The sequence below is a fragment of the Euprymna scolopes genome, chromosome 9 (genome assembly GCF_053919585.1).
Source record: "Euprymna scolopes isolate OS-2025 chromosome 9, ASM5391958v1, whole genome shotgun sequence".
Lineage (NCBI taxonomy): Eukaryota > Metazoa > Mollusca > Cephalopoda > Sepiida > Sepiolidae > Euprymna > Euprymna scolopes.
The window spans coordinates 43,135,630-43,145,375 of NC_136490.1; the positions used below are offsets into that span (position 1 = coordinate 43,135,630).

The window sequence follows — 9,746 nt, forward strand, 5'->3', positions numbered from 1 at the left end:
TAATAAACAATAAAAAAGACAAGATGGTTACAACCATATATATATATATATATATATATATATATATATATATATATATATATATATATATATATGGTTGTAACCATCTTGTCTTGTATATATATATATATATATATATATAGATATATATGTATATATATAGATATATATATGCATATATATATGTATATGCATGTGTTTGTGTGTGTGTGTGTGTTATGGGAAACGTTTCATTTTTCCTAAGGGAAGTAACAGTTTGAGAATATTTTTTTTCAGAATAAAGGTTTACGAATGGCGATGGAAAAAATCTTCTAATGGTTTTAGAATATACTGTATCTTATTTTTTTCTAATTTTTTCTAAAACCCGCTATATATTAAACCATATAAAATTCTAATTACACATATGAGTACACTTCGTTTTTAGATGTTGAATATAAATATGAAGTATCGACGCTTTCGTACAAGTATTATTTTGGGGACGACCCAATAGGAGTCAACTACCAGGAAAACAAACACAGAGAGAAAAAAAAAACAATGATGCGAGACTGTTGTGCAATATAACAGGTTATAAATAAAACACAGTCAATTAATAATATTCCACTATTATTAAGTGTAAAATGTAAAGTAAATAATAATTTAATAAGATTGTTTTATGAACTTTATTTTCAAATCATGCATTTAAATTTCAGTATGTTTTTTTTTTTTCAGAAAAACAGAGAAAATGAACGAGCCTTCCAAAGGAAAGTGGTTTCAGCATCCGAGGATTCCTACATCAGATAGCATATTTTGCTGTTAGTCATTTTGCTCGAGCATATTTACTTTGAATGATAACAGGTGCAGCATGCTGAACACAGCTCATTCCGTTGAAGTACGTGCAAATAATAAGAGACATTGCAGTGATAAGACAGGGGTTAGATTTTGGTAGACAGCGGGGGACATACTAGGTTAGATGCATTTTTTTAAACACTGTGTACAAAGAAAATACTAGTGATTCGGTAATTGATTAGTTGTGTTTGGTACAGGTTCACGGCCAGAAAGTATGAGGTATAGGTACACGATCCGTAAGAGTACAGGGTCCCCGATAGTCTAATACAACCAATTTTTTTAATCTTATATTTCAGCTCCTTGAAAATTAGTTCGGCGACACTAAAGAAATAATATAACTTTTTTTTTCAAAAATGCAGAACACGTATATATAAACATCTATGATTCTATTCCTTAAGTCATTTGGAATATGAATTATTTACTAAATAATTGCCGGACTGAATAATTAAAGAACGCATATCAATTGGAAATATTGTCTCGTTATTAATTAAATGATTGCTTCCTATTAAAAATTGCCTAAATTGCATCTGTAGAAGCATCTCGGACAAGAACAAAAGCAAACGGTTATTAATATTACAAAAGGATAGGCTAACGCGACTTCAATATTTATTGAGTTTCTTTGTGAAAAACTTTTACTTGTAAGAAACAAAAATAACGAAACATGTTTTATTGTATTTCCGACTGTTAAAAAATGCAAAACAAGAAAATGGAATTACGAAGCTCTTTTCTTAATAAATAAGTGATTGATTCGTTGTATGTAATTTATTTGCAGAAAAACATCGGATTGTCATCACGCGCCTCTTTTTGAAAAGTTCGTATAAGAAAGTGGTGTGTATAATAAAGTATGGGACGGCGCGATTTCATCAGAGGAAAAAAAAAGGAAGATATAAATCATGCAATTCTAGCGATAACAATTTTCGATAGGAAGGCAGACCAACAAATAGGTACTAATATAAAAATGGTTCAATCAGTGATTCAAATGATATCCGTCAAAAGAGAAGGCGAAATAAATTGTATGGACATTATTTGCTGTATTTGCTTGGGTGGTATTCTCACAATGTTTAGGCCGATATAACCTCCGACCTTCTTCACGTGTACCTTAACAATGGCTCCTATTTGTTTATAAATAAAGAATACATTTGTTCTTTTTTTCTTTTTATGAGGAATCGTAATCGATAGATTTTAAACAAAACAGATGCCTTAATAGAACGCAAAACTTACGTTGAGTTTTGTTTTCATTTTCGTTGTAATTGGAAGGGAATGGAAGCCTCAGTTAAGTCTCGGAAGACAGTGGATACTCACTGCAAAGGGTAGCTGCACGTATAATTATGAAACAAGGGTTGCGCAAATCCCCAACCACACCTTTCCGTAATCTGCATTGTTTGAGTCCAGTGGTAAGGAGAACATACAACATGTGGAATTCCCAACTGGTCACCCATTTTAGTATTGACCAGGCTCAACATTGTTTGACTTCTGTGATCGAACGGGAACCGGTGAATGACATATTATTGTAAAGACCAGATTTATACGAAAAACTAAAACTGCTCAACGTTCTGGTAGATAAAGCAAGACTTATCAAAGGATTGTAATAACATTACAAGTGAAGCATGTATTGTCCTCCGTGAAAGAATAGTGAACGAAGTATAAAACATGACTAAGTTCAGCATTCTCCCCCCCCTTTACCTTCAAAGTCCCCAAGAGACGTCAAATCGTGGTGAAAATAAACAAACGATGCAGTTTTAGGCGTTAACATATGTAAATTTGAATTCTGCACCATGCAAAAAAAGAAATTACTAAGTTCATCATTCGCCCCCTCCACTTAGCCCACGGAAGTCCTCAAGGCCTTAAAATATTTAAATTTAAGGTCAGCACCATGCAAAACTGCTAAATAAACATACACAGAAGATTTTGGAAAACTATGGTAAAATAGTCTCCAAAATGAAGTTGTAAGCCATTTTAACCCGAAAGGGGCCCCAAAGGGGGTCAAGTGGAGTTTTCCCGGAAAATTCGTCCTGTTATTTTTTTTATTTATATTATGTTTCATGTTTGTGCAAAATTTCCAAAAGTTTCATTGAGAAAAATTCGGACAAATAAACGGAATAACGGGTAAGGGTGAATTTGCCGGCCCACCTTTCTTTTGTTGGGGGGACCAAAAAGGAAATAAATATCACTACAAGTAGTTATACTACGACGCTTGTAGTTGGAGACAACAATAGGGAAAGGAAGGAAAACTAGAAGGGAGCAAACACACACAAAAAAATAGGTTACTTTTTATTTAAACGCTTTTTTTTTCACATTTAATTGGCTTGGCTAATTTTTTTTTTTTTAATTCAAACCAGCAAACTTGCTTAATAACCAGGAAACTTACTTAATAACACAACACATATTAATAACCAGCAAACTTACTTAATAACACAACACATTCAAACCAGCAAACTTGCTTAATTAACCAGCAAACTTACTTAATAACACAACACGTCACTTTATATGTGACGTATTGTGTTATTATTCCTAGACATAGACACACACATGCACACACACACACACACATACATACATTGTTTAAATCGGAGTGTTTTATATATAAAAGTTAATACAATTTTTTTTTTTTATCTGGCTTTATAGTAAAATCGTAATTTTCTGATCCAAATCAGCTCGAGTGCTTTAAAAGTAGTGGCCGATTGTTTATTTAAATGGACATTTGCTGAGGACATCTACGAGAACCGTTCCCATGGGCCGATGGGTAGAACTGCCGATTAGAAACGCGATGGTTTTAAGTTTAATCCCAGATTAAGGAAAGGAGCTAATCTAGCCGCACTTATGAGTAGTGATACAACGAAACAGTACTGTATGTAAATGACTATCTCTCTCTCTCTCTCTCTCTCTCTCTCTATATATATATATATATATATATATATATATATAAGAACAGATCTATGAAAAAAATGTACCTATACTTTAACATGCTGGAGTAGCTGTTGTGCATGAAAAATAAATATTTGGAACTTGGAATATAATTATATTGTTATTATTTTATATTTGCTCAATTGTTATATTAAACACGCATTTAGCTTCTAAAAAAAGGTTTGGTATACAGAAAACGTGAAATTTAATAAAAAAAAACCAACATGTTTTAACACACACGCATATATATATATATATATATATATATATATATATATATATATATATATATATATAAAGAGAGAGAAAGAGACAGGCAGAGAGGGTCAGGGGGAGAAAAAAGAAATATAGACAGATTTAATATCATCATGACATTAAAATTAATTCTTATCTATTTGGACGGAAGAAAAATAGGTGATATTACTTCTAAAACGCTTTATATATATATATATATATATATATATATATATATATATATATATATGTGTGTGTGTGTGTGTGTGTGTGTATATATATATATATATATATATATATATATATATATATATATATATATATATATATATATATATTGTGTATTCATATTCATTTTTTTCTCCAACAGTGCTAAGTAGTATTGAAAACATATTTATATAATCTAGTGGGGGGGGGGCGGTTTCTTCGGTCGTAAATGCGCTTAAATATGTTATTTTTATTCGTCAAGATTTCGTATATATTATTATATAGTCGTGATTTCAAAAGTAAACTAAAAGTAAAGTAGATAGGCGCCATCAGCTAGAATCGAAACCGAAACTGTTGCATTGGAATGTCCTAACGTTACCACTGTACTAACACGAACCTGAACTGATAAAATATAAAAAAAGTTTTTTAAATAAACTAAGAATTATGTACAAAATGTATAACGATTTTATTAAATTTTGACCCATTTTCGTCTCCTTTAAACTATTTTTTAACCAGCTAACGTTCATAAAATAACGGCCCTTTAAAACTCCAATCATTTGAGGCCCCTAACGCCGCTCTGTGACTTTTAGTTTCGAAGAAGATAGAGTTTGAAAATATGGAGGCATACAGACATACACATAGTCTTTTATATATTAGATTAAGGTACTCAGGAATTTCTGCAGTTTATTCCCGTTTTGAATCGTTTTAACTTTCTTATGGAGACAAATCGCGAAAATTTCTGATTATCTTAATTATATATATTTTTATAAACTTATGGAAATAGCGTGGGGATAAGTGTATATATATATATATGTAAGTTTTTTTTTTACTTGTTCCTTGCTACATTGAGTTAGGCGTAATGTCTGTTAACTCAGTACATCCCTAACTCTTGTCCTGGCAATAAAATGAATATATCATCCCCCGCTTATCCTTTGTTTTCTTCTCCTCCCTCTAATTTGTATTAGACTAACTACTGACCAATCAGCGATTGTGTAAAAAAAAAAAAATCAATTGTAAGTCGGACTAGAATTTTACCACTCGAGCGTGTAAACAATTAGCGCATGGGCAAACACCGGGCGGCCATATTGTTCGACAGATCCCATTTTGGAAAACGGTCCAATGGCGATCAACGGATAGCGGCGATGACAAATGACTTAAGCCGTTCGATGGAAAAATAGCGATGTTGGGAAAAACGGACGGTGTCTCACCCGATCGATCACCAACTTTATTGGACCATCGATCTGCATGTCTTTTTATCTTGGCAATACTTTTATAGGAAAGTGCATTTCTTATTTCCCTTTCGCTCATAAAATCTGATAATATTTTCGGACGGTGGTTTGTTGGCGTTTTGTACGGTCTGGCGTCCTTTGGAAGTGTCTAGTCGGTAGAGTGAATAATATTCTTGTGGATTCATGACCTGCTATAATCAAAATTCGATCGTGGAAACTAAGATTTATGCTGAAAACTCATCCATCGTCCAAATAGTTCATTTTCTGACATAATCTCTATGTTCCTGAATCAATACATCAACGTTAGAAAGTGTATATTAGTTTGTGGATATTGGGCCAGAAACAGATCTTAAAAGTACAGTGGAACCGCGGGATACGGTATTGAAAATTATTAAACAAAATACCGTACAGTATGTAATACACATGTATATGATAAAATAATATAATTAAAAAAAAAAAAAAAAACACCGTAAGACGGGGCAAATACTGTAAACAGGAACCGGAAAACATCGTAATTCACATCGTAATCTAAAAAATAAAAACGCGTATCCTAGTGCCACTGTATTACGGGCTTATACTCTATGACCAGAAAAATAGAGAATAACCTTCTGTTTGAATTAAGATTTTCGATGCAAATAGAAATTGTATCTTTTTCCATATTTGGAAATAATGAAAACTGATTTAAGTAAGCATTTTCAAAAGTTAAAGGCAATTTTTAACAAAGGTATACACAAAAAAAATTGTTATACTCTCCTGAGTCACTTATGTTTATGTTTATGCTGATAGTAAAAGATTTAAGAAAGGAGTTCAATAAATAGACCGAGTCGGGCGGGGGCTCAATTTGATACTTGATATTTAAACAATAATAAAATGATTTCGGTGTTATAAAAAACGAAAATATATATATATAAACATGCACGCTATCCACATACTCTCTCTCTCTCTCTCTTACCCTCACACTTACATATATATATATATATATATATATATATATATATACATATATATATATATATAATAGTACCAAACTTTGTTGAAATTCAAAGACTTACATTTTTCTTTTTTTTTAACTTTTGTTTATTTCATCTTGTATTTCTATCTTACAGCCGTTTCGTTAATGGGATGGCAATTTTATGATTTTATGTCTTCATAAAAAATTCCCGTTCTCACAAACTCGTCAGATGTTATTTCCATTTGGTATTATCAAGAAAAATTTGATTTTGTACATGAGAAATCTGGTGTTTAGAGAAAAGAAATTACATCCCCACGTTGTTACAAGTCGGCCATATCCGTATATATAATTATATTTTTAAGGGTATTACAAAAAATATTTTATAAATATAATTTTTAATTGTAAAAATTCATTAAGCAATAAAACATATTCTTAGTATTAGGAGCACTAATCAATAGAGATTGTTTCTATATTTAATACGGATTCTTAATCGCTTTACTATTAACAAGAATGATTATTATTAGTAGATATGATTATTTTGGACACACATGAATACTGACATTATGTCTAATTCATAACAGCTTTACTAATGTATCATGCTAAATGCAGGTTGATAAATGATGCCATTTTAGTTATTAAAATTACGTTTTAGGGGGTGTAATTACGTTTGCTAATACACGTGTTAATGATTATATATTTTTTCATATTCACATGTTGGGGTCGTTTATTAAATGGGAGCACAATTTTAAACGGAGTACGTTAATATTAATATTTATATTGATTTAAATTACATTTACAGTTGTTTATATATACATACTATAAAAAATGCACGAACCTAAGCATTTTAAAATGTTCCGACTGCATTTATAATTTGTATTATTTATTTGAGGTTGTTTGCTTTCAGTATTTTTAGTCTATTTACATTAGTATTGCTGTATAGGACCCTGGCATTTTCAGAAATCGGAATTATGGCAGCCATGTTTATATTTATGTGCTGTAATATTAAAATGTAGTCGGAGGGGTTAAGTGTTAGTCTTCGTAACAATGTGTTAGTAGTGTGTCTCATATAGTAAGAAGTATTAGTTATATCTTACAAATATTATTTTATTACAAATTTGAAAATTTAGTTTTCGGTCACAAATCTGGAAAATCATACTTCTCCAAGGCAAAAATATTAATAATGAGGTTCAGAGACGCGTAATGGAAAAACATAACCTTAACATGTTTTTCTATTGTTTGGTTTTACTTTTTTCAATAACCCTTTGTAGCTCAGGTTTCTTGAAAGTTTAGCCTTAGCGCCTATTATTTATTGTCAGTCTACCCCTTGATTCCCATTTCCCCTAGTCTTTTTCCAACTTTTCTGTATGTTTCTTCTTCATCTTTTCCCTAATATTATTTTTTTCGCTCACTAGTTTTACTTATGTGGTTGTTTCGCATAGCATTCTATGGTTTCCGATTTCAATCACTCCTACTGCTTGGTACTTGTGCCTTAAAATGCACTTGTTTACATAGTTCCCAGTTTATTGTTTCTCCTCCATGGTAGGGGCATATTCTTATAATCTTTTTCAGACACGTGAAAAGTAAAGATGGTTTATTCCATGCTATCGCTTGTTTCCAGTTCTTCTCTTTTAATTACTAGTAGTACACACTTTTCCATACCGTATTCCATTCTGAGTCTTCGTTAAAGATCCTTTTTTTTACATGGGCGTCACCACTTATCAAGACCGGGAAGCCACTCAAGGATGAGGGTTAAAGAGTGTACAGTATTCAAAATGACAATATAGTAATCGAAAGTAATGGAAGTTCGGTAAATTTGTTAACTTAAGTGTAACGGCTCATCAGAATCTTGTCCACGTTGGACTTGAAGTCCACCATATTATATACAGCTGGAAAGCGGGAAAACGGAAGACAATTCCACAGGCGTGCAGTTCTAAGAAAAAAAGCTTTGAGTATGGAATCTACGTCTAGGTACAGGCACAGATAAAGAGTGGGGGAATATGTGGTGATGCCTATGTAAAAAACAATAAAAATATTGATAGTGTTTTTAGCTAGACGAGTGTTTCTTGTGAAAGTTTGGAGAGGGAGGACCATAGATTGAAGCTCAATCGAACACTTTCCATGAAAATAACGATAAAGCAGAGAAAACTCGCAACCTCTTCTGTGAGAAAAGGCCACGAAGTCTATTTTGAACTCTATCAAGGCAGGACAAGTCCTTTCTAGAATTCCTACCCAAATGTGGCAACAGTATTCCATCCTTGGACGTACCTAGCTCTTATATAGATAGATAATTGCATCAGCAGTGAGACATCTACTCGATCGATAGAAGGATCTGACCCTTTTTCCAGCGGCCTTGGCAACAGATTTTATGTACGTATTCCATTTAAGATCAGGAGCAAAGGCCAAGCCCAGAAACTTGTCCAAACTTGAGGCCTCCCCAAGACGAGAGCCATTCATTTTAATTGATGCAAAATGGGGATCAGAACATTGATGATGTAAAGATAGAAGCTTTGTTTTAGATGCATTAAAAGTAATCAGCCACTCCTTTCTCCATTGTACAAAGTGATCAAGATCAGAGGAGAAAGAATCGGAGAGAACTTGGTCGTTTACCGTCTTAGATGTGCTACCATAGATGGTAGTGTCATCAGTAAAAATGTCTACAAATGATGTAAGGATGTGATTTGGAAGATCATTAATGTAGATGAGGAAAAGAGTTGGACCCAGGATTGCCCATGAGGGACTCCAGCATTAATATTGTGAGTTTTTATTTTTATCCATCAACTACTATTTTTATGAACCTATCAGAGAGAAATGATTTAATAATTGAGAAGAAATTTCCAGCTATACCGTAGCTGGAGAACTTTAAAGTAAACCTTTATGCCATACCCTGTCAAAGGCTTTAGATATGTCAAGAGCAATTGCTCTAGAAAGGTTGCCTCTATCGAGAGATTCGCTAATCCTATGAGATATAACTGTAAGCACATCTGCTGTATATTTAGCAGAACGGAAACCATATTGTGTGTCACTAAGAAGGTTATTTGGACTGAGATGGTTGATTATTTAACACAGATTCCAGCACTTTACTCATGACGCACAGGGGACTTATTGGCCTGTACTGAGAGCGGGATGAACGACCACCTCAATTCTTAAATACAGGGCATACTGATGAGATTTCCCAGGGTGATAGGAAGCAACGTTTAAACAGTTTTATAAGTATGGGCGCTAGTTCATGTTGAAGGTTTTTTAGTACCATAATTGGAATACCGTCAGTGCCGGTTGCTTTACTGGAGTAAAGGTTTTTGATTAGCTTGCAAACATCACGTTCATGTATTTGTATATCACATAGCGTGTTTTCTGATACAGGAAAAAATATTGGGGATTGGCGGCCTTGATCGCAA

At 32.7% G+C, this 9,746-nt stretch overlaps 1 long non-coding RNA gene across 2 annotated transcripts in view; it reads left to right on the forward strand.

The window, feature by feature from the left end:
- The window catches only part of LOC145284530 (uncharacterized), a 566,565-nt gene extending 563,949 nt beyond the window's left edge, over positions 1-2,616 (forward strand). For both annotated transcript variants that reach the window (XR_013868859.1, XR_013868858.1), the window contains one exon: positions 709-2,616. This is a non-coding gene — a long non-coding RNA (uncharacterized LOC145284530). The remainder of the gene's footprint in view (positions 1-708) is intronic.
- Positions 2,617-9,746: the final 7,130 nt, after the last annotated feature.